The sequence below is a fragment of the Onthophagus taurus genome, chromosome 10 (genome assembly GCF_036711975.1).
Source record: "Onthophagus taurus isolate NC chromosome 10, IU_Otau_3.0, whole genome shotgun sequence".
NCBI lineage: Eukaryota > Metazoa > Arthropoda > Insecta > Coleoptera > Scarabaeidae > Onthophagus > Onthophagus taurus.
In genome coordinates, this window is record NC_091975.1 from 8,441,442 (window position 1) to 8,466,097 (window position 24,656).

General features: G+C 31.4%; 1 protein-coding gene across 4 annotated transcripts in view; it reads right to left on the minus strand.

The window, feature by feature from the left end:
- LOC111419108 (Abdominal B) overlaps nucleotides 1-24,656 on the minus strand; it is a 132,132-nt gene that overhangs the window by 82,910 nt on the left and 24,566 nt on the right. For 2 of the 4 annotated variants that reach the window (XM_023051871.2, XM_023051870.2), the window contains exon 1: nucleotides 18,039-18,340. The exons of the other annotated variants lie outside the window; for them this stretch is intronic. The gene's annotated coding sequence lies outside the window, so the exon portion shown is untranslated. Of the gene's footprint in view, nucleotides 1-18,038; nucleotides 18,341-24,656 lie in introns of those variants that run through there. 4 annotated transcript variants of the gene reach the window in all.

Genomic DNA, 24,656 nt, shown 5'->3' on the forward strand with positions numbered 1-24,656 from the left:
CCAATGGTTATTAATTAGTTTTTAGCAATTTAGATAAGTTTTCACTGATTACCAACTAATTTTTAATCAGTTTGAACAGCCTGACATTGTTAGGAATCAAAGCTTAATCACTTAAACAAATTTTCAATGATTAGCAAACGATTTTAAATCGTGTTAAATAAATGGGAATAGCTATGAAGCAGTTTTTGAATGTTTAGACAATGCTGGCATAGGTAAGAATCAACTAGCAATCATTTAGACAAGTTTTCAAAAACAACGAATCAATTTTGGACAACATGGAATTGTAATAAACTATTTTTTAATCATTTAGACAAGTTTTCAATGATTAATAACTACTTTTTAATCGTTTAGACAAACTTTTAAACAAACTTCCAATGGTTATTAATTAGTTTTTAGCAATTTAGATAATTTTTCACTGATTACGAACTAATTTTTAATCATTTTGAACAGCCTGACATTGTTAGGAATCAAATCTTAATCATATAAACAAATTTTCAATAATTAACAAACGATTTTAAATCGTTTTGAACAAATGGAAATACCTATGAAGCAGTTTTTGAATGTTTAGACAATGCTGGCATAGGTAAGAACCAACTAGCAATCATTTAGACAAGTTTTCAAAAGCATCCAATCAATTTTGAATCATTTTGGACAACATGGAATTGTAATAAACTATTTTTTAATCGTTTAGACAAGTTTTCAATGATTAATAACTACTTTTTAGTCGTTTAGACAAACTTTTAACCAAGCTTCCAATGGTTATTAATTAGTTTTTAGCAATTTAGATAAGTTTTCACTGATTACCAACTAATTTTTCATCATTTTGAACATCCTGACATTGTTGGGAATCAAATCATAATCATTTAAACAAATTTTTAATGATTAACAAACGATCTTAAATCGTTTTGAACAAATGGGAATACCCATGAAGCAGTTTTTGACTGTTTAGACAATGCTGGCATAGGTAAGAATCAACTAGCAATCATTTAGACAATTTTTCAATAACAACTAAGCAATTTGAAATCATTTTGGACAACATGGAATTGTAATAAATTATTTTTTAATCGTTTAGACAAGTTTTCAATGATTAATAAGTCGTTTAGACAAACTTCTAAACAAGCTTCCAATGGTTATTAATTAGTTTTTAGCAATTTAGATGAGTTTTCACTGATTACCAACTAATTTTTAATCATTTTGAACAACCTGACATTGTCATGCTCTTCCAAATGATTACTTACTACTTATAGATTACCTAATACTGCTGGCAAAAAAACTAGATAGTGCATGCTAAAGACTACATGCTGCTGGTACCAGATAGACTTGGCAGGCAAATTCCGAATTTTGCAGTTTCTTGCAACCATGATGATTTAATGTGTGCCTTATGATGTTGTATGAATATAACAGTAGATGTAGTGCCTTGGCGCATCTTGCAATGATTTTACTTTCAACGAAAAAAGAGTCCATAAGCTTCGTGCAAATTATTTTAACCACTATAAGCTTTGACTGTCGAAGAACTTTGCTGAAAATCTTTCTGATCATGCGACATACTGCAACCGGCAGTAATTATATAACTTTTCTATTATACAAATCCCATCTTGGGTTTATTATAGATTACAAAATATAGATTTTCAGACATTTCTGATGGCTATGAAGACAAAAACAAGAATTTGGTAATTCTATTAATGCTTTTCTATACGAGGCAACGCCCTTTAAGTCCAAAATTCTATTTTGTTGTCTTTTGTTGTGCCAACTGACTGGCATGATAAGATATTACACATAGAGACTTCTATTTCCTGCTATACAGTTTGAAAAATTATAGGCAGGATGAGTTGTTGCAGCACAAAGCATCTATTCTGTCTTTTAGAGTCTGCTAACTTGTTGGAAGCATGAATTATTCTACCCCCAACAGTCCATTTCGTTTTGTAGTGTCTGCCAACTTGTGGCAGTACGAACTATTTTACCTCCAGCCTTCTACTTCATTTCTAGAGTCTGCATAATCTCTCAAAGTCTTCCAATTTGTTGGCAAAATCAGCTATTACACCTCAAGTCTTCTACTTTGTTGTTTAAAATCTGCCAACTTGAACGCAAACTGTACATCTAGCCTTCTACTTCATTTCTAGAGTCTGCATAATCTCTCAAAGTCTTCCAATTTGTTGGCAAAATCAGCTATTATACCTCAAGTCTTCTACTTTGTTGTCTAAAATCTGCCAACTTGAACGCAGACTGTACATCCAGCCTTCTACTTCATTTCTAGAGTCTGCATAATCTCTCAAAGTCTTCCAATTTGTTGGCAAAATCTGCTATTATACCTCAAGTCTTCTAGTTTGTTGTCTAAAATCTGCCAACTTGAACGCAGACTGTACATCTAGCCTTCCACTTCATTTCTAGAGTCTGCATAATCTCTCAAAGTCTTCCAATTTGTTGGCAAAATCAGCTATTATACCTCACGCCTTCTACTTTGTTGTCTAAAATCTGCCAACTTGAACGCAGACTGTACATCTAGCCTTCCACTTCATTTCTAGAGTCTGCATAATCTCTCAAAGTCTTCCAATTTGTTGGCAAAATCAGCTATTATACCTCAAGTCTTCTATTTTGTTGTCTAAAGTCTGCCAAGTTGAACGGAGCATGAACTAATGTACATCCAGCGTTCTATTTCATTTCTAGAGTCTGCATAATCTCTCAAAGTCTGCCAATTTGTTGGAAAAATCAGCTATTATACCTCAAGTCTTCTATTTTGTTGTCTAAAGTCTGCCAACTTGAACGCAGACTGTACATCCAGCCTTCTACTTCATTTCTAGAGTCTATATAATCTCTCAAAGTTTGCCAATTTGTTGGCAAAATCAGCTATTATACCTCAAGCCTTCTACTTTGTTGTCTAAAATCTACCAACTTGAACGCAGACTGTACATCTAGCCTTCTACTTCATTTCTAGAGTCTGCATAATCTCTCAAAGTCTTCCAATTTGTTGGCAAAATCTGCTATTATACCTCACGCCTTCTACTTTGTTGTCTAAAATCTGCCAACTTGAACGCAGACTGTACATCTAGCCTTCTACTTCATTTCTAGAGTCTGCATAATCTCTCAAAGTCTTCCAATTTGTTGGCAAAATGAGCTATTATACCTCAAGTCTTCTATTTTGTTGTCTAAAGTCTGCCAACTTGAACGCAGACTGTACATCCAGCCTTCTACTTCATTTCTAGAGTCTATATAATCTCTCAAAGTTTGCCAATTTGTTGGCAAAATCAGTTATTATACCTCAAGCCTTCTACTTTGTTGTCTAAAATCTACCAACTTGAACGCAGACTGTACATCTAGCCTTCTACTTTATTTCTAGAGTCTGCATAATCTCTCAAAGTCTTCCAATTTGTTGGCAAAATTTGCTATTATACCTCAAGCCTTCTATTTTGTTGTCTAAAGTCTGCCAAGTTGAACGGAGCATGAACTAATGTACATCCAGCGTTCTATTTCATTTCTAGAGTCTGCATAATCTCTCAAAGTCTGCCAATTTGTTGGAAAAATCAGCTATTATACCTCAAGCCTTTTACTTTGTTGTCTAAAGTCTGCCAGCTTGAACGCAGACTGTACATCCAGCCTTCTACTTCATTTCTAGAGTCTGCATAACTTCTCAAAGTCTGCCAATTTGTTGGCAAAATCAGCTATTATACCTCAAGCCTTCTACTTTGTTGTCTAAAATCTACCAACTTGAACGCAGACTGTACATCTAGCCTTCCACTTCATTTCTAGAGTCTGCATAATCTCTCAAAGTCTTCCAATTTGTTGACTAAACCAGCTATTATACCTCAAGTCTTCTATTTTGTTGTCTAAAGTCTGCCAACTTGAACGCAGACTGTACATCCAGCCTTCTACTTCATTTCTAGAGTCGATATAATCTCTCAAAGTTTGCCAATTTGTTGGCAAAATCAGCTATTATACCTCAAGCCTTCTACTTTGTTGTCTAAAATCTACCAACTTGAACGCAGACTGTACATCTAGCCTTCTACTTCATTTCTAGAGTCTGCATAATCTCTCAAAGTCTTCCAATTTGTTGGCAAAATCTGCTATTATACCTCAAGCCTTCTATTTTGTTGTCTAAAGTCTGCCAAGTTGAACGGAGCATGAACTAATGTACATCCAGCGTTCTATTTCATTTCTAGAGTCTGCATAATCTCTCAAAGTCTGCCAATTTGTTGGCAAAATCAGCTATTATACCTCAAGCCTTTTACTTTGTTGTCTAAAGTCTGCCAGCTTGAACGCAGACTGTACATCTAGCCTTCTACTTCATTTCTAGAGTCTGCATAACTTCTCAAAGTCTGCCAATTTGTTGGCAAAATCAGCTATTATACCTCAAGTCTTCTATTTTGTTGTCTAAGTTGAACGCAGCATAAACTAATATACATCCAGCTTTCTACTTCATTTTTAGAGCCAGTCAATTAATTTAAATAAGACAAAAAATAAAATGAAACGAAAAGAATGTTGATGTTATTTTTTGATTTCCTCTAACAGCCCCTCGTTAGAGGGAAAAGGGTGGGATGGCAAAGCGCCATCTGGAGTAACGACCGGCAATCATGCCTTCCAATTATAGATATTGCTATCTTTGCCGTCCGCCTCCGTTAGGTGCTCCTATTTATGGATCGACGAGAAGGCCATGTGAGATGAAGATCTTGATTGGTGAAGGGTGAACGATATCGAGCTTAATTATAATTAAAAATATTTTTTTGTTTAATTAATTAATTATTTTTGCGAGATGGAAGCGAAATTTTTTACGACCTCCCTACCGCTTTAATTAAATTCATAATATTATAAGAGAACGTAAAAAGCGGTTCGGTATTTCCCTCGCGCGGAAACGCCCCATTTATTTCCCGCGGGACGCCTCTGATGGAGCACTTTCGTTACGATGACTTCCAGAAAACTCGTTTCGGAGTTCATGAATAATCCGTTTTAAACTGGGAAAACGGGGGCAAAGAAGCTGATTTAACTTCCAAAATTACTTTGGATAAAAAAATTGCAAATAAAATTCATTTTTTTTTTTAAGAAGAAGAAGTCAAGCGGTGCTTTTGTTGGATCATAAAAATTAATTTACTTGAATATATTCGTATACGACCGATATGAAGTTGTAAAATGTTAAATTTATTGTATCGCCATCAAGAAAATGTAAATAAATGCGGGTCTTAATTGCCTTGGGATAAAATCTCTTTTTGGTTGGTTGGCTGAACTGGTTGGGTTGGATATTTTAAAAAATTTTATTACTGCACACGCTAAGTCATCAATAATTGTCAGTTATTTAGAGTTGTGAACAAAGAAATAGGCGGTTCAAGTTATATAGGGTACATTTTTGGGGTTCCAAAAACTTTTTTTTTCTCAGCTCGAGGAGAGGTGAAGACGACAAAACAAACATTAATAAAGATCAACGACGACAAATCCCTTCCTTAAAAGATTTTAGAGGGGTCGATGAGTTAAAAATAAATATTCATAACATGAAGGCTGGATGTATAAATTTTCTTACCAGACAAATTACAAAGGGGTGTCTTTCAAATAAATAAAAATAAAAATTTAGAAGGGGTAGATAAAAATATTCTTCGGTAAAATGGACGAAATACAAGTTGGCAAAAACTAGACACTGCTAGTTGAGGAGTAGATGTTGCTAATGAAAGACTAGATACTGCTTATAAAAGATGAGATACTACCAATGGAAGACTAAATATCGTTAGCAAAAGAATTAATTTCACTTGCAGAAGACCTCATACTGTTGGCAGAAATTAAATGTTACTTGTAGATGAGATAATGTACGAGGCAAAATATTACATACTGCTAGTAGCGAATTAAGTACTGATAATGGGAGACTAAACAATGCTGGCAGAAGACATGGTATTACTTCCAAATGATTATTTACTACTTGTAGATTACCTAATACTGCCGGTAGTAAACTGGATAATGCATGCAGAACACTTCATACTGCTTGTACAAATAAAATGTTGTTTGTAGATGATATGATGTAAGAGGCAACACATTAGATATTGGTAGAAGCGAACTAAGTACTAATAATAGCTTCGAAATGGCTAGTGTTAAATTACCTAATACTGCCGGAAAGACATTAGATCTGGCAAAAACCTAAATAATGCATGCAGCAGATTACATACTACTGGCAGAAAATTGGATTTGACAAGCAATTAATGTGTGTCTTATGATGTTGTATGAATGTACAGGGTGTCCAAATTTGCGACAAATCAAATTTTCATAGCCTTCTTCGTTTTTGATATACAGGGAGTGTTTGAAATTTACGATTTTCATACATCTCCTGTATCTCGGCTATCCGGAAATTTAGTAAAAAAGTAAACACGGGTTTTAATAGATTTTTTCACGTGGAATCCAATGGTGCACGTAGAATTTTTCTAGTCATCACGGTTTTTGAGTTATAAACATAATTCAAATACTGAATACTCAACTTCTAAAATACTTAATTCCAGCGAAATTTGGACACCCTGTACAATGCTATAAATGTTATACCTCCATAAAATAATGGATTATATCGGGTTGAGTTGAGGTTGGGTTGAGTTGAGGTTGGGTTGGGTTGGATTTGGGTTGAGTTGAGGTTGGTAGAACAAAAGTATGGAATATAGCTAGTAAATACGTAATTTGTGATTTAAATGAAAAATGGAAAATTATGGCGCATATTCTGGCTATATTTGTTTGAAAATAACTACTAAAATAAAATAACTAAATAAAAATTTAGAAGGGGTAGATAAAAATATTCTTCGGTAAAATGGACGAAATACAAGTTGGCAAAAAACTAGATACTGCTTACAAAAGATGAGATACTACCAATGGAAGACTAAATATCGTTAGCAAAAGAATTAATTTCACTTGCAGAAGACCTCATACTGCTGGCAGAAATTAAATGTTACTTGTAGATGAGATAATGTACGAGGCAAAACATTACATACTGCTAGTAGCGAATTAAGTACTGATAATGGGAGACTAAACAATGCTGGCAGAAGACATGATATTACTTCCAAATGACTATTTACTACTTATAGATTACCTAATACTGCCGGTAGTAAACTGGATAATGCATGCAGAACACTTCATACTGCTTGTACAAATAAAATGTTGTTTGTAGATGATATGATGTAAGAGGCAACACATTAGATATTGGTAGAAGCGAACTAAGTACTAATAATAGCTTCGAAATGGCTAGTGTTAAATTACCTAATACTGCCGGAAAGACATTAGATCTGGAAAAAACCTAAATAATGCATGCAGCAGATTACATACTGCTAGCAGAAGATTGGATTTGGCAAGTACAGGGTGTCCAATATTGTTTGTATCAAAATATTTTTCAAATAAAGTTGTTAAGAATTAAACAAGGAACAACTTTTATTGGCATCATTTTTTAAAATTATCAATTTTTGAATTTCCCTGTGAATAGTACAGTACTGTGAATTGAAGATTATCTTCTTAATTATTGTTTGTATCAAAATATTTTTCTAGTAAAACTTGTTAAGAATTAAACAAGGAACAACTTTTATTGGCAACATTTTTTAAAATTATCAATTTTTGAATTTCCCTGTGAATAGTACAGTACTGTGAATTGAAGATTATCTTCTTAATTATTGTTTGTATCAAAATATTTTTCTAGTAAAACTTGTTAAGAATTAAACAAGGAACAACTTTTATTGGCACCATTTTTTAAAATTATCAATTTTTAATTTCCCTGTGAATAGTACAGAAACTAATTTCAAGATTATCTTCCTAATTATTGTTTGTATCAAAATATTTTTCTAGTAAAACTTGCTAAGAATTAAACAAGGAACAACTTTTATTGGCAACATTTTTTAAAATTATCAATTTTTGAATTTCCCTGTGAATAGTACAGTAATTTAATTGAAGATTATCTTCTTAATTACTGTTTGTATCAAAATATTTTTCAAATAAAACTTGTTAAGAATTAAAAAACGAACTACAATTTCCTAATGCCATTTATGAAAATTTTTGATGTAACTAAATTCAGTAGAAATTTTCATTATATCGTCTTTATTTACACTGTTGGTTCACTTATATTGAGTTGAAACTGAGTTTTATTACCGCTAATTAATGAGAACTGATTAAGGGGGGTAATTAAAGTAACAACTTTATTGGGTGCGAAAAGGCTCCGAAAATCGATAAACGAATGTTAATAATGAGTTTGGTATTGGACGTAAAGATCGATACATGTTCGTTCATAATTTTCGGTATGTCTAAAAAACAAATAAACCGTTAAACTGCTGCTCGTCACGTCTCGAACTCGAACAATTATAAAGGAGAACTCGAGCCACGCGCTCTTGTATACGCAACTTCGGCTTTTATGGAACCATTAAATTTTAATACGTAGACGGACAAAAATCAATCGTAAACTCATTGACGAGACGGGTGGAGAAAAAATTTTTGCGCGATGAGAGAGAGGTGGTGAAGTGTGGAAATGCGTATATAGAGAATTCCCGAATGTTTCATGTTGTGTGTTATGTGCGTTCGTCTCCTTTAAATATTTATTTTCGGGTTTACTGGCGGTTTTATTGGCCGTTTTCTTCCCGTTTGTTTAGCGAAACGACGAAAATATTTATTGACACGCGTACATTAATTGTTTAAACGGACGTTTTGACGGCGACGGATCTTGTAAATTATTTACACAAATGATTTATTTTCATTGTAGTTATATCTACATTATAACTCTACTAGATTTTTTTTGATATACAATAATTATCGTGCAAGTATGCAACCAATATCACACTGCAATAAGCATCATACGCAAATCGCGTATTGCAATAAAAATACTGTGATATTGGTTGCATATTTGTACGATAATTAATTAACACACTGTATATATATATTGAAATTTTGTTTGTGAAGATGACATCCCAGCGGGATGCAGTAATAAAATCGTATGGCAAATTTTACGAGAATACTCGAATGTTTGCATTTCTGGGGGGAGGCGAATTTAAAACCCGCCCCCGTCGATTATATTAAACGTTTTGTGAAATTTTTACAAGCGAATAAAGCACTGTCGTAAAAGGATAATCGTAAAAACGTGATTTCAATCCACTTTGTATACGCTTTTTATTTTTAATTCACTCCAACAAAATATCCCCAATAAAAAAGATTTTTTTCAAACGTTACAGAAATTTGAATCTTTAAATTCTTAGAACCACAAAAACTAAAAGTAACACCCCCACTTTTTTGTCTTTTTCGTTTTCTTCACGCTGTGTGAAATAAATAAACACGAATCCGCCCCACGAACAACGTTGACATCTAAACAAACCCGCAGACACAAAAAAAAATAGAAAAAGAACAGTAAAAGAACCAGTAAAATTTCGTGTAGATAAAGACATCCATAGAGATAGGAAAGATAAGTAAACGAACGAAAATTCCTCGATCTCGACGTGTGCGCATAAAAATGTCAGTGGAGGGTTCGTGGGTTTTAAGAAGTAGGGGGCTCGTAAACCGTTGCCACCCCCTGGACAAACAACGTCCGTGTCCGGTCGTAGCATAAAATATTTTCCCTGGAAAATAAAACGATTTCCCGACCCGATACGAACCCTCGACCATCCCCGTTTAACCAAAAACCGTTCTCCAACCCTTGCACAAGCCGCTTAAATCCCCTTTTGAATGAAACTGCGCGTGGGATTTCCAACCGAGTAAATACCAACCGTAACAAAAGGGTTAAGGGCTATTTCGGAGTAATATGGCGCAATTTCGTTGTAGTTAAATAGGGTTGGAAACATTTTTAATTAGTGTAATCAAAATTTTAACAAAAAAATAATAATTTGATTGTAAGTTGTCTTCTGCCAGCGATATCTAGACTTCTCTCAATAGTATTAGTCTTCTGCCAGTACTATTAAGTCTTCTGACAGCAATATTTAGTTTTTGATTAGAAATATCTAGTCTTCTATTGGTATTATCTAGTCTTCTGACAGTTGTTTTTAATCCTGTACCACTTATATAGTCTACTATTAGCAATATTTAGTGTATCATCTACTCATTTATTTACAGTATAATCTTCTGCAAGCATCTGGTCTTCTATTATCATAACCGTAGAGTTAACCCAAGATTCCTTGCAATAGTGGATTTTCCTAAAAATCACGGCCTAAAACAGCCACAGATGACGATACCAAATTAAATATGCCCTTGGCTGTTCAAGAAAAACCTCCAAATTTCCTAAGAAATCTGGGCCGAGATATGGGAATTAGTCATAAATTAGTTACTAAAATTTTGACGTCGTTTCAGTTCCTACTTTGATTCTAATTTGGTGATTAAATATTTTCAGAAAATTGATTTTTTTTCTTATAAAACCTGTCGATGTGGTATATCCTTCGAATAGAATAAAATATGCAAAAAGAACCTAGGTAGGTATCCCATTTAAGATCACAATATTGGTTACCATAGTAACGAAACTAAGAACAATAAAAACAAACAAATATAGCCAGAAATAATTTTGTTGTACCAACCTCAACTCAACCCAAATCCAACCCAACCCAACCTCAACTCAACTCAACCCAACCTCAACTGAACCCGGTATAATCCATTATTGTATAGAGGTATAACATTTATAGCATTGTACAGGGTGTCCAAATTTCGATGGGTTTGCAGGGTATCTCAGTTATTATAAAAGATAGAAAATTCCGGCTTTTTTATAAAAAGTTAAGTATTTTAGAAGTTGAGTATTCAGTATTTGAGTTATGTTTATAACTCAGGAAGTGTCTGAAAATCGTAAATTTCAAACACTCCGTGTATATCAAAAACGAAGAGGGCTATGACAATTTGGTTTGCGCCATTGTAAGTTTCACAAAAAAGTAGCTTAGGTTTGTCGCAAATTTGAAGATAATCTTCAATTACTTTCTATACTATTCACAGGGAAATTCAAAATTTAATAATTTTAAAAAATTGTAATAAGAAAAGTTGTTCCTTTTTAAATTCTTGACAAGTTTTATTTGAAAAATATTTTGATACAAACAAAAATTCAATTTTTATACTATTCACAGGGAAATTAAAAAATTGATAATTTTAAAAAATGTTGCCAATAAAAGTTGTTCCTTGTTTAATTCTTAGCAAGTTTCACTAGAAAAATATTTTGATACAAACAATAATTAAGAAGATATTCTTCAATTCACAGTACTGTACTATTCAGAGGGAAATTTAAAAATTGATAATTTTAAAAAATGGTGCCAATAAAAGTTGTTCCTTGTGTAATTCTTAACAAGTTTTACTAGAAAAATATTTTGATACAAACAATAATTAGGAAGATAATCTTCAATTACCTACTAATATAATAATTACCTACTATACTATTCACAGGGAAATTCAAAATTTGATAATTTTAAAAAATTGTAATAAGAAAAGTTGTTCCTTTTTAAATTCTTAACAAGTTTTACTAGAAAAATATTTTGTAACAAACAATAATTAAGAAGATAATCTTCAATTCACAGTACTGTACTATTCACAGGGAAATAGAAAAATTGATAATTTTAAAAAATGGTGCCAATAAAAGTTGTTCCTTGTTTAATTCTTAACAATTTTTATTTGAAAAATATTTTGATACAAACAAAAATTGGGAATATAACACTGAATTCCCCCGAATGTTTCTAGTTCTAGCTCTAGTATTAGTAATGTTTCTAGTGTTATAGCAAATTTTGTATATAATGGCCCTTTGGTTATCCCCGTATTAATTCGTTAAATCGTGATTTTGATGTATATATATATTATATATATATTTGATAATAAGACATAAAAACGCATCTAAACGCACAATATACGTCCAGAATTTACGATCACTTACGAGGGCAACTATGCAAAGTGCCGCCTAAAACCAGTCCGCCATCAAAACATTTTAATTACGAACTGGTGTGATGGGGGGAAAAGAGAGCCATCGTTGTCGCCCGCCCCCTTCTGGTATCTCAATTAAAACGGGGTCCTAAACCCGTAATCCGAACTGCTGTGGAAACGGTCTCGTCTGTTATCTAAACGTTGCTGTTGGGGATAGAGTCGTATGCCATGGCGGAGAGTATACAGAGACCCTTATTTTATTGGGTCCCAAACGCGTACGCAACAGCCTTTCATTAGGCTTTCGGCTTTTCAGTGTGTGCGAGTGGGGAAAGCCCCTAAACTACCCAAGGAAAAGGGGTCACGCCCTACACTAATCTCCTTTGAGGATGATATAAACTTCCAGCAAGATAAATAAAATAAATTAAACAAAAAGGAAAATAATGAAGACGAAAAAGTAAGTAAAAATCAACCCACAAGTTGATTTCGCTCTTTGTCTGCTCGCAAAACCGCAACCGTAAGGCGGCGGCGGCGGTGGCGGTGGCGGCAGTAGTTGCAACATTCGTTCAAAAACCAACCAACAACGTTCGCCTACCACGTATTTATAGCTTTATTACTCACGCTCGCAAATAAATAATATCTGAAACAATGGACGCATAAAACTGCACGGTCGCATGAAACCTCGCGACCCGGATAATAACGCCTAACTCAACACAAAACGATTTTCCCCCTATCATTATCATCTGCATACATAAAATCGTCTAAAGGTCGTAGTTATCACGCTCGTAAAGATTAAAACAACTTTTTTTCTATAAAAAAATAAAGGTATGTAAAGAAGGATCGGTGACATCTATCGGGGAATCTTCAAAACTTATAACTGCGAAATTAACCCCATCTATAAGTGAATCATCTAATTTAAATTACTTGTAATTAGAGACATCTATAATATTTAATTTTAAATTATTTAAAACACTTTTTCAGTTTTCTCCAATATTTTCCAAAATATACAATAAAGAATTTTTCAGAAATTCACTAAATCATCATAATCAAAGAAAATATTTACAGTTATCTACTTTATGACTTCCCTTTTACAGATATTCTATATTTTTATATCATTTCCTGTAAAATAACTTTAGAATAACAGTAAAATAAGCGAAAACCGTAAATAAACCAACATACAAATTTCGAGCACGAAAACAAACCGTAAAACAAATCAGTGACACGGCAATTACGGGAGATGGCGCTACGTGCATTCGCCCCGCGCGAAACCCGTCACGCCAATCCGTCCGGCGAATTCTGAAGCCCATATTAATGTTTTATGCCGCACTAAAGTCCCGGGATTATGACCGGCCATAAGGAAGTACGTACGAGAAACGCGTACGTCGAGTCGACGTCGCCAATGATCCCAACTGTAGTAGTAACCTATATCGGTTTTCAAAATGATTTATAAAGGTCATTACCACCGTTAAAAAAATAAACCCCCAAAACCAAAATATTTATTAAAAACATTCAAATATTATACGTCCATAATATTTTCAAGGTTAAACCGCACGCCATCTATGATTGAAATGACGCAACGCTTGAAAGAAGAAAAAACCACTCTAACGAGAGCGCCAAGTTTGAGTGTTTGGTGGGGGTTCGTATTTATTACGTCAATAACCTTCGCGCCAATAGGACGCTTCGAAAGGCGTGTTTTAGTCAAGGTCAACTGGTGGGGAGTTAGGTTGCCAAGGAAACGAGTGACGTCATCGCCCTGCCATCTTAATAAAAGACCCAATAGGAAGGTGGTATTTTTAAGGATGCCATCATGAATACGTTCCTCCCCTCAAAATCAAATTTAAAAAAAGTTGAATCAATCAATGATATTTAAATAGTTCTTCGATTTGATAAATTGGCGCTGTTCAAATTGATTGGCGCCAAGAATATGAATGAAGCGTGTGATTTTACGATATTACTACTACGACCGGGAGACCCCGTCAAAACGACAATAAGGATCTAACAAGAGGCTGTTTAATTGTTATAACCGGTCATAAAACGATAATATAGTCGTTTTAGTGCGTGTTTGGATTTTCGTGGGCCGCTTCCGAATTAAGTAAAGAATTTTAATACTTATAAACGCATCGTATTTATTTTTAAATAATACTAAACGCAGCTAGAATTTAAATTGTTTTTTTGTTGGACGCAAAAACTTTGTCAAGTTCAATTGACGAGACCATCAATAATAACTTTAGCGAGGTACTCGTTACGCAATTGTTAATTACATCTGGTTGTTTTACGATCGATGGTGTGTCGTGTGGCCGTGAAAAATCTACCTGAGCTTAAAATAAAATTGATGTCTACACAGAAAGATGTTTATATATAAGTAATACTTTTTGTAGTTATTTATTTTAGTAAATTTGTTTCAAATTATTAAAGAATGAGTATTTTAAAAAGGTTTGCAACAAACGCACGTACTAACAAAGAAAATCATGGAAACAAGGGACTCGGTAAAATGACGTTAAAAACAATCGCGTTTTACTACCCATACTGAACGCAAAAAAAGGAAAAAAGACCAAACATTCAACGCACGTGATTTTATTATAGGTTTATTATCGGCGAAACGCAGTTATGCATCTATATTTTTTCACGTATTTGCAATTGTTTGCCCCTGTATGCGTGTTTCAAGAAAATAGTGTGAGGAATTTGGTGTTTTAATCTATATAGAAACGTTTGAGGTTAGATTCTACTTAATTATAACCTTCCAAGATCACCACATTATACATATTATGTGTCTTGAGGTGGTTAAAATAAAATATGGTTTTCACCAAACCGATGATGAATTAAGAAATTAAAGTTTTTGAGGTTATCATCTTTATGATAACCTGAGTTTTTGTCTAAAACTAGAATTAACACTTGGCCGAAAACTAGAAACATTCGGGTTTAGCCGCACGTCTCTCAAGACGGCTAAACCCGAATGATTCTAGTTTTAGGTCTTGTGTTAGTTCTAGTGATAGTGTAAGTATAAAACTAGAACTAACACTAGACCTAGAACTAGAATCATTCGGGTTTAGCCGTCTTGAGAGACGTGCGGCTAAACCCGAATGTTTCTAGTTCTAGGTCTAGTGTTAGTTCTAGTGATAGTGCAAGTGTAAAACTAGAACTAACACTAGACCGAGAATTAGAAACATTCGGGTTTAGCCACACGTCTTTCAAAACGGCTAAACCCGAATGATTCTAGTTCTAGGTCTAGTGTTAGTTCTAGTTTTAGTTCAATAAAAATATACAACATAATGATATTTTATGCTAACTAGCGTTCCCTACTACCTAACAGCCATCTTAAGAGAGATACAGCCAAACGGAATGTTTCTAAGTCTTGTGCTAGTTCTAGTGTTAATTGTAGTGATAGTGCCAGTATAAAACTAGGACTAACACTAGACGTTTACAGACGGTTATAACAAATTTTAAGATTTCTCCGTAAATAATAACTATTCAAGAAAAAGCTTATTGAAGAAAAAATTAATTTCTCCAAAACGGTTAAGAATTAAGAAGTGAAACTTTTTGAGGTTATAAAGATACATCTACACTTTATTTACACCAAATTTCAAAATTTCCTGATTAACAGTTTTTTTAATAAAAAAATTTAAAAACTTAGTTAGAAATTTACGTTTATTAAAGTGAGGTTATCGAAAAAATTAATTTCTCAAAAACGGTTAGGAATTAAGAATTGAAACTTTTTGAGGTTATAAAGATACATTTACACTTCATTTATACCAAATTTAAAAGTTCCCTGATTAACAGTTTTTTTAATAAAAATTTTTAAAAAACTGTTAGTTAGAAATTTACGTTTATTAAAGTGAGGTTAACAAAAAAATGTATTTCTCAAAAACGGTTAGGAATTAAGAATTGAAACTTTTTGAGGTTATAAAGATACATTTACACTTCATTTATACCAAATTTAAAAGTTCCCTGATTAACAGTTTTTTTAATAAAAATTTTTAAAAAACTGTTAGTTAGAAATTTACGTTTATTAAAGTGAGGTTAACAAAAAAATGTATTTCTCAAAAACGGTTAGGAATTAAGAATTGAAACTTTTTGAGGTTATAAAGATACATTTACACTTCATTTATACCAAATTTAAAAGTTCCCTGATTAACAGTTTTTTTAATAAAAATTTTTAAAAAACTGTTAGTTAGAAATTTACGTTTATTAAAGTGAGGTTAACGAAAAAATTAATTTCTCAAAAACGGTTAGAAATTAAGAATTGAAACTTTTTGAGGTTATAAAGATACATTTACACTTCATTTATACCAAATTTAAAAGTTCCCTGACTAACAGTTTTTTTAATAAAAATTTTTAAAAAACCGTTAGTTAGAAATGTACGTTTATTAAAGTGAGATTAACAAAAAAATTAATTTCTCAAAAACGGTTAGAAATTAAGAATTGAAACTTTTTGAGGTTATAAAGATACATTTACACTTCATTTATACCAAATTTAAAAGTTCCCTGATTGACAGTTTTTTTAATAAAAATTTTTAAAAACTTAGTTAGAAATTTACGTTTATTAAAATGAGGTTAACAAAAAAATTAATTTCTCAAAAACGATTAGGAATTAAGAATTGAAACTTTTTGAGGTTATAAAGATACATTTACACTTCATTTATACCAAATTTCAAAATTTCCTGATTAACAGTTTTTTTAATAAACATTTTTAAAAACTGTTAGTTAGAAATTTACGTTTATTAAAGTGAGGTTAACAAAAAAATTAATTTCTCAAAAACGGTTAGGAATTAAGAATTGAAACTTTTTGAGGTTATAAAGATACATTTACACTTCATTTATACCAAATTTCAAAATTTCCTGATTAACAGATTTTTAAATAAAAATTTTTAAAAAACTGTTAGTTAGAAATTTACATTTATTAAAGTGAGGTTAACAAAAAAATTAATTTCTCAAAAACGGTTAGGAATTAAGAATTGAAACTTTTTGAGGTTATAAAGATACATTTGAGGTTAACTTATCCCAAACTTTAAATTTCCATAGTGATAAATTCGTTTTATACAAACTTTTTAAAATTACCTATTTAATTTGAGATCATTTTAAGAAAATTAATGCTTTCTCCAAAACGGTTGGGAATTAATAAACGAAACTTTACGAGACTCTAAAAGAATGATTGAGGTTAGGTTACACCAAATTATAAACTTCTAGGTAAATCGCTTTTTGATTTTTTAAAGTTACAGAGAACCCACTCTCACATGCAGCAACCTCGATATTGACTCATTCCTGAAATCTCGCGATCATAGTTATGCTGTAAACTACGAGTACAGCCATTATGACAAATTTAGGTACTCCCTAATAAATTATGACACATAGCTCACGCGTACAAAAGAAGGGGAGAAAGAATGAGCTGCAACACATAATGGTGGCAACAAAAACCAAACCCAACCCAAACAAATACCCAACCCAAGTCTTAACTAATATATATTATTGTCTCAAATCAGTTAAATCATGGATTATCACTTTATATTTGAAGAGATAGCATTAAAAATTTAGTTTAAGGAACTTCCTATGTGATTGTTCCTCTTTAAATTGCTTAAAATTTGAGTATTTGAGTCACCAAGTACGGTTGAAGTCAAGGTCATGCTTCTAGCTGCATCCTAAGCTTTAGGATATCCATTGATTTAGCGACTGCAGATATTTACCGCCTTTCTGCAGTACATTTGAGATACTTATCTCGAATAACGTGAAAATTTAAAGATATACTAAATAGTAAGAATTTTTTTATGTGTTATGTTAACGTTTTATCCTCAAAAATAACTTAAACAGGTTGCATTTGCAAGAAATTCCTAATCTATGGTAAGAATCCTTTAAAATAAGTCTATATTATGTTGCATATTTTCCAGAATATTGTTAGATGGTATAAAAGATTATCAAGTAATTTTTTTACTGGACTTTACTTTTTCTGAGATAATACGTAGTCTTTTTATTACTTAACCAAGAAAAAAAGTTATAATCAACTGATTTGTAATCACCATCGCGGCAACAAAAATGTAGTATTATTAAATCTAAATCTAAATGAAATTAACATAAGATTTCCTAAAACAATAAAATTACCAACAATAACATAAATTCAAATAAATCTTTACGATCGCAATAAATTATAGAAAGTGAATATAACAACAACACTAATTTCAACAAACAAAAAAAACTATAAAAACATCAAAATAAATCATAACATCCAACACAAACTAATAAAATATTAATTCACTCACCGATAAAACTGATTGTTTCTTTTTTTGTTTGTTTTTTCTTTCTTAAAGTCGTCAGTTTGATAACAACCCAACTTTCTTCGTTCAAAATGAATATGTGTGAAATAACAGCCCGATAGTTTTGCGCCAAAACGTTTCAAAGACACATCAACAAAAGTACTCATTCAATGAGAACCAACACTGTTACAACAAACAATTCTTTTTTAACACGTCGACGTTGTTGCCATTACGAACGACGGTTTCGTGTAAATTCCGAAAACGCGACGGTCTCCGTCACAAAAGCACCCGGGGTTAACTTGCGCAAGCGTGCGGGACGATCGCGCATTGACAGGCAGCTTACTTGTTCCAGCCGAGGTCTCAGTTTGGTCGAAACATGCGCAAGCGCTTTAACATTCAAGTCCCCCTTTATCGAAACTTATATCCATCATTTTCTTGTTAAACGCTAAAACGTATTTTCTATCCTTTTTTAGGTTTGTTCGAATCGTTAGCGTACCACGGTCATGGCGGACGCGGAATTTTCAACCCGCCAGAATACCGAATTGAATGTGAATTAAGTGAATTTCGTTTTACTCCGGGTCTGGACTATTTCAGTATCTCCCCCTTTTTAGATTCATTAGTTACCATTTGATTTATGACCAACAAAAATTGTCACACCTGTTTCTTCTTTTCAATATATCTTTTTTTAAAAGAGGATTTTAAAAACCCAAATTCTATCACATTGCTTCAAACCAAAAGCGACTATGTAGTCGCTTTCTATATCTTATTGTGTTAAATCATAAATAATTTAAAGTATTTGCTAGTGTTTTCGTACAACCGATTTCAAACTTTGATCATCATCAGGTACGGAAGCTATTTTATACTATTTATATATATCTTATACTAATTCATATATATTTTATATATATTTTATACTATTTATATATATTTTATGCTATTTATATATATTTTATACTAATTTATATGTATTTTATACTATTTATATATATTTTATACTAATTTTATATTATTTATATATATTTATATATATTTTATACTATTTATACATAATTTATACTAATTTATATATATTTTAAACTATTTATATATATTTTATATATATTTTATACTATTTATATATTTTATACTAATTTATATATATTTTATATGTATTTATATATATTTTATACTAATTTTATATTATTTATATATATTTTATACTATTTATACATAATTTATACTAATTTATATATATTTTATACTATTTATATATATTTTATACTAATTTATGTGTATTTTATATATATTTTATACTATTTATATATTTTATACTAATTTATATATATTTTATACTAATTTATATGTATTTTATATATATTTTATACTATTTATACTATTTATACATAATTTATACTAATTTATATATATTTTATACTATTTATATATTTTATACTAATTTATATATATTTTATAGGTATTTATATATATTTTATACTATTTACATATATTTATATATATTTTATACTATTTATATATATTTATATATATTTTATACTATTTATACATAATTTATACTAATTTATATATATTTTATACTAATTTATATGTATTTTATATATATTTTATACTATTTATATATTTTATACTAATTTTATATTATTTATATATATTTTATACTATTTATACATAATTTATACTAATTTATATATATTTTATACTAATTTATATGTATTTTATATATATTTTATACTATTTATATATTTTATACTAATTTATATATATTTTATACTAATTTATATGTATTTTATATATATTTTATACTATTTATACATAATTTATACTAATTTATATATATTTTATACTAATTTACATGTATTTTATATATATTTTATACTATTTATATATTTTATACTATTTACATATATTTATATATATTTTATACTAGTTATACATAATTTATACTAATTTATATATATTTTATACTAATTTATATATATTTTATACTAATTTATATGTATTTTATATATATTTATATATATTTTATACTATTTATATATATTTTATACTATTTATATATATTTTATACTAATTTACATGTATTTTATATATATTTTATACTATTTATATATTTTATACTAATTTATATATATTTTATATGTATTTATATATATTTTATACTATTTATACATAATTTATACTAATTTATATATATTTTATACTAATTTATATGTATTTTATATATATATTTTATACTATTTATATATTTTATATATACTTATATATATTATATATATATATATATATATTTTATACTAATTTGTATATATTTTATACAATTTATACTATTTATATATATTTTATACTAATTTAAGTTTAATATACAGTTTCTTCTGCTTCGGAACTCTAACAACATGTTGTCTGGATTACTTTGGGATACACTAATAGCAACATCAACGTTTTTCCTGAATAAGACTTTCTATCTATTTTCTTTCTATTTAGAAATTTACAACAAAATACAACTGACTCTTCCAAACAGAGATTGAATGGTTGTAGTTTGTGCATACAATGAGTTGAAAGATTATCTTTGCAGGAATCATTAGCATCAATTTTTAAATGTAACCCGTGATCGTCAATAAGCAAAAAAGCGTTAATTTAGGTTCGGTACAAAGACCAACTATCCAGAATTAAGCTTGTCTCCTTTGTAGCAAGACCAAGTGTTTCCATAGAATCACCATAAATCATAAAACCCTCAAATATAACATGAGGATCTATAATAGATCCTTAATCAGCAAGAAATTTAGTTTACCAAGAGTAAAAGTCAAGATTCCTAAAAGCCATTATTTTTAGCAATCTTTCTAAGTCAATTTGCATTAGAAGTAGTGAAATTAGATGCCAAATACATATTTATTCCAAATACAAATTATAATAATAAATTTTTATTTCCTATATATATCGTTTGATATATCATATTTGATAAGATAATTAAAATAAACCAATACAATTAACAACGTTCCATTTAGGGACATCTAAGAAGTAGCTGCACCAATTTTTAAACTTCCAACTTAATCGATTCCAAAGAAATCCAAAATATTAAAATAACTCAAAAACTAAAACCACTAGGTATAAATAATCCTAATCAAAGTCAACTTATTTTTGTGTAAAGAAACAAAAAATTTAAAAAAAATTATATCATTCCATTTAAAATAACAAAGTTATAATCAACTTCCGGTCGACCGGAAGTGGTGGCCATCTTGGAAATGTTTTAGATCGAAAGATCGGGATGAATAACCCTTATAGTGTGAATTTCAAAGTTTTGGGTGAATTAGAACCCAAAAAAATGTTAATGAATAATTTGCGTTTAACACAGTGTATACAGGGTGCAAAAAAAAATTTATATATAATCAAAAATTTTTTTATTAACTCAATTTATGTCAATAAAACGTGTAATTAAATCCGTAAATTAAGAGTGAAATCTTTGTTGGATAATTTCTCCGGTAAATTTTAAAATAAATCGATATAGATAGGATTCTTTTGTTCATTTTAAATGAAGAAGAATGTACAATGACGGGAAACAATTCGTGAGCATTCCATAACACAAATGAATAAACCACAAACATTGTTTCTACCCACAAATTCGCGATGCGTAAGGAATGAAGACCGTTAGACCACGATCTGAAGATTTTTCAATGAAAAAAATTGGGTCTCTAACCGGTACATCGAACGGTTTCCCAGATAAACCAATTTTTGCTCATTAAATTACTTTGTTTCATTGAATCGGCGTGATTTTAGAGAATAATATTGAAAAGAAAAAAATATATATAAAATAAAAGTTAAAAGGAAAAACTAATTGGTATTAGGCGGACGATATCTGGTCGTTTCACGGTTAGGATTGAACGGATCGGCGCGCCTAATCCATCGGATTCCTGGAAAACCGAGGAGCGCGCGTTCGCCATCTGTCGGCGACGTGTGAGGTTATGTGCGCTTGGTGCACGTTCCCGACGACACCGCGGCCATTAACGATTTCACGCAGCCGCGGCTACCCGTTACGCTATCATTACTTCTAATATTCTTTTCCAATTTGATTCGCTTACGACGTCTCCTCACGTTCTCTTTTATTTACTCCCCCTCTCTCTATCTATCCAATTTTTCTCTTTTAATAACATTTTGAAAATTAAATAATTTAACACTTAACCTCTAACATCCGTTTAACTTTTAAATCTCCACTTAGACATTTATATTTGATTAATCTTTTACAACGTTAAAGGAAACGAACTTCCGGATCGGCTTAGAAGAAAATATTTCTTGACTTGAAATGTCGAAAGAAGCTGTTCCCTCATTACTCTTTCAACGGGGCAGAGAACGCCGGAATTCGATTAAAGTTAAATGCCGATGGGCGGGTTTGTGCTTATTCCGGCCGATACGGATCTCTCTACGCCGAGGCGAGAGTGTGTAGAAACGAGTCCCCCCTGGGGCCGCGTACCTAACCTAAAACCGGGGTTCTCATGTTCACCGAGTCGTAAATTATCGTCGACCCCGCCGAGAAACCAACGAAAGAACCAACGAACGAACGAACGCTTTGAATATTTATGAAATATGTAAAGTGGATTAATATGATAGAAAAGGTACCCTTTTATTTAAATTCAACATGGAGGGGTTTTCTATGATTAAGTCCTCGATGTAATGGACTAATAATAACAACTAAAATTAGAACTAACTACGTCTGAAGATGCACGGCTAAACCCGAAATACCGATCTAGCCCTTTATTAGCAGTATTTAAGCTTCTACCATGAGTACCTCATCTTCTGCCTACAGTTTCTTTATGTAGCATATAATTGTCTAGAGGCAGTATATAGTTTGCTTAAGCTGTACTTAGTCTTCTAAACAAACAGCATTAGTACATCTGCGACCTGTATCTTGGCTTATATAAACAGTGCTTTCTGCAAGCAATTTATAGTTTGCTATAATACTAGTACGGGAAAGGTAGTGTTCAGCAATGTTTAATGAAAAATATACAACAATCAAAAGTTGAATAACAACTAACTTTACAACAACACTACATCTGAAGATGCACGGCTAAACCCGAAATCCCGATCTAGCCTTTTATTAGCAGTATTTAAGCTTCTACCATGAGTACCTCATCTTCTGCCTACAGTTTCTTTATGTAGCATATAATTGTCTAGAGGCAGTATATAGTTTGCTTAAGCTGTACTTAGTCTTCTAAACAAACAGCATTAGTACATCTGCGACCTGTATCTTGGTTTATATAAACAGTGCTTTCTGCAAGCAATTTATAGTTTGCTATAATACTAATACGGGAAAGGGAGTGTTCGGCAATGTTTAATGAAAAATATACAACAATCAAAAGTTGAATAACAACTAACTTTACAACAACACTACATCTGAAGATGCACGGCTAAACCCGAAATCCCGATCTAGCCCTTTATTAGCAGTATTTAAGCTTCTACCATGAGTACCTCATCTTCTGCCTACAGTTTCTTTATGTAGCATATAATTGTCTAGAGGCAGTATATAGTTTGCTTAAGCTGTACTTAGTCTTCTAAACAAACAGCATTAGTACATCTGCGACCTGTATCTTGGTTTATATAAACAGTGCTTTCTGCAAGCAATTTATAGTTTGCTATAATACTAATACGGGAAAGGGAGTGTTCGGCAATGTTTAATGAAAAATATACAACAATCAAAAGTTGAATAACAACTAACTTTACAACAACACTACATCTGAAGATGCACGGCTAAACCCGAAATCCCGATCTAGCCCTTTATTAGCAGTATTTAAGCTTCTACCATGAGTACCTCATCTTCTGCCTTCAGTTTCTTTATGTAGCATATAATTGTCTAGAGGCAGTATGTAGTTTGCTTAAGCTGTACTTAGTCTTCTAAACAAACAGCATTAATACACTTGCGACCTGTATCTTGGCTTATATAAACAGTGCTTTCTGCAAGCAATTTATAGCTTGCTATAATACTAGTACGGGAAAGGGAGTGTTCGGCAATGTTTAATGAAAAATATACAACAATCAAAAGTTGAATAACAATTAACTTTACAACAACACTACATCTGAAGATGCACGGCTAAACCCGAAATCCCGATCTAGCCTTTTATTAGCAGTATTTAAGCTTCTACCATGAGTACCTCATCTTCTGCCTTCAGTTTCTTTATGTAGCATATAATTGTCTAGAGGCAGTATGTAGTTTGCTTAAGCTGTACTTAGTCTTCTAAACAAACAGCATTAATACACTTGCGACCTGTATCTTGGCTTATATAAACAGTGCTTTCTGCAAGCAATTTATAGCTTGCTATAATACTAGTACGGGAAAGGGAGTGTTCGGCAATGTTTAATGAAAAATATACAACAATCAAAAGTTGAATAACAATTAACTTTACAACAACACTACATCTGAAGATGCACGGCTAAACCCGAAATCCCGATCTAGCCTTTTATTAGCAGTATTTAAGCTTCTACCATGAGTACCTCATCTTCTGCCTTCAGTTTCTTTATGTAGCATATAATTGTCTAGAGGCAGTATGTAGTTTGCTTAAGCTGTATTTAGTCTTCTAAACAAACAGCATTAGTACATTTGCGACCTGTATCTTGGCTTATATAAACAGTGCTTTCTGCAAG